We start from the raw sequence: 2,965 nt of genomic DNA on the forward strand, positions 1-2,965 counted from the left end.
GTTAACAGATCCATACGAATCATGCATGAAATAAAAGTTTATAAAGTCAAACGATAGCTTTATGTGCTTTACAGATGAACTTGAAGTCTTTATACATCTTCAAAATGTTCAAGAATAGATCATCTTTGGCGCGGTAATGCAAGTTCATGATCTGATTTGTGAACAGATGATTCTTTTGAGTCAATCTTTTAAATGAATCATTTCTTTTGTTTAACGAAACCAGTGTGAATGGTTCACAAACTGGATAGATCTGAGGTGTGTTTCCCAAAAGCATCGTTAGCGAACTGTGGTTGTTAAATATTGAACTATAACGACATTGCTTGTGACCGTGGGAAACGAGCCCTGTCAATTTGGACTCAACGATTCTTTTGTACCGATCGCTTCTCCATAGAGAGGATTATCTTCACTTAAAGTTTGGTCCATTCATTAAACAAATCTATTGTATAACTTTGAGAACTGTGCCAGTTATTTTGGCTACTTTTATTATGTGTTTGGATTCGTTTTGAAGAGTTGAATTTTAATTTATATTGATTGGTAGATTTAAATGACAACATTTTTTTGTTGTTCATAGAAATGCTGTGGAAAACTGATGCTGTTAAAAATAAAATGCAAAGAAAACACAAATCTATAATGGTAAATATTACAATATCATATCACAACAACAGTGATCAGCAATAATGATTAGCCTAATACTCACAATAAAAATAATAAGATCATATAGATCATAACACAGTCTTGGAGGTAAGAAGTGGATTAGTCTATCCTTCACCTGAAATGCTTGTCTTTTCATCCTGAAATGCGAGGCAAATTTTGGATCACAATAATTAGGAACCACAGTTTCCACAAATCCCTTCACTCGATTGGGATGTTGGGATATTTTATTCTGGACGGCAAGGGCAGTGATTGTAACATTGAGCGTATTTTGCAGTATTAAAGACGTATTTATACCAATTTCATCAGGCTCCGAAAACTCTTCAAAAAGAACACAAAGAATGGCCTTCTCAGCTGCCATAGTTGCAACTCTTGCATCATCAGAACAGGGTGTTCAACGCACCACCGTTTCCGTTTAAAAAATGTTTGCACCGTTTTTGTCGGGGCTGAACGCAGCCCTGTTCTCTGTATAAAAAAAAAAGAAAAGAAACTGTATGGTTGGGCACGCACTTAAAGGGTTAGTTTACCCAAAAATGAAAATTAGCCTGTGTTTTACTCACCCTCGATGCATTCTTGGTGTATATGACTATCCTCTTTCAGACGAATCCAGTCGGAGTTATATAAAAAAAATTACTGGTTATTCCAAGCTCTATCATTTGCAGTCAGCGGGTGTTGCAGTTGAACAGTCCACAAGTCGTCAAATAAAGTGCACGCATCCATAATAAAACGTGGCTCACACGGCTCCAAGGGGTGAATAAGGGCCTCCTGTAGTGAATCCATGCATTTTTGTAAGAAAAATATCTAGACTGGCTAGACTGAATTATCACATGGATTGCCTTTGCTCTCGCACTAAACCGGACAGGCGCTCTCAGATATGCGCTGCTCTCTCCCAGAGAGTGTGCGAGCACTTAAAACGTGTCCGTTGCAATCGCGAATCTCCCCTCGTGCTCAAAGTGTGCCCGTGTGCGCGCTCAAACTGTGTCCTTTGCACTCGCAAATCTCTCCGTGCTCTTGCGCTAGAAATGAATTATTTTCGCACCTGGATTAAATGTTGTCAAAAGTTATCAACAAATCAGACTTCCACGACTGACCGATGAAAATGCTATGTGAAATCTAATTGGCTAAGAGGGAACTGCACCTGTTCCTTTGACAATCAAAGATGGATCTGCAATTTTGTTACAATTTCATAATATTTAGTCATATTAATTAAATGTATATTAGAAATGGCTAGGAATGGGGTGCTTGGATGATTTGTACAAATAAATAACCTAGTCTGTCTAACTGGTTGGTCAAACCTCTCTGAGCGATTTAAACAAACAAAAAAAGTAGCCTATATGATTCGGTTCAAGTGGTCATACATGTCTTGTGTAATTGGGTTGAAATATACTTACAACATCTTCTGATTTAAGACAGAACTATTTAGATCAAGGGTCAGATGCACTATTCCCTAAATAATTAAAATGTGGAATATATAGGCCTATACCACCATAACGAATTTCTCATATTTGTCATAACATCATTATATTCTATGGGTTTAATGAATTTGCAGACAATGTAGTTATCTGTAACTGTCATATAACTGTAAATCCAGTCTTAGAGGAGAATGCCATTGAATGTGTAGCTAATATGAAGTGTGTTTTCATGAAGAAGAAAAAAATCGAACTAAAATTGAACTGAAAACAAACTCTGGATGAAAAAAACTCCCAATAAATGTCCAAACAGCGATTCTATCACATCAGTTATTGTGTTATAGAGAGGTTCGACCAACCCGGACGTCTGCGTGTCCGCGTTGAACGTGCTTCTTGTGTATCCGCAGTACCGCCGCTCCCTATACGCAGAGTACGCAGTTTGCAGTTTGCGTAGGGCACCGTCCCAGTTGCTAAAAAAAAACGATAATTAAAAATGTATATATATATATATATATATAAAATGTATTTTATGATGAATGCAGTAGGCAGTATAAGCACACGTGACGCACCATTCCCGCATCTGCGCCCGCGCCCGCTCTCACCTCATGTTTGCGGCTGAATACAAATGATCATCATAATTAATGGACAACTAGGCTATATCAGGGAAAAGACATATCAGCGCAGTCCGGCGCAGAGAAAATAAAATAAAACGTTTTAATGACGGTAATAATTTCACCACCACCAACAACGCATCTGACTTAATATTCTAATTTCCATGACTTAAAATAAAAACTACGAGGCAATATATGGTATATAGTTTAAATATGGTTTCATTGAATAACACTGTTAAAATACATAAAGTAATACAAAATAAACAATTTACATTATTACAAATGCCTGCAAAG

Source organism: Sinocyclocheilus grahami, unplaced genomic scaffold (assembly GCF_001515645.1).
Source record: "Sinocyclocheilus grahami isolate Dianchi unplaced genomic scaffold, SAMN03320097.WGS_v1.1 scaffold1992.1, whole genome shotgun sequence".
NCBI lineage: Eukaryota > Metazoa > Chordata > Actinopteri > Cypriniformes > Cyprinidae > Sinocyclocheilus > Sinocyclocheilus grahami.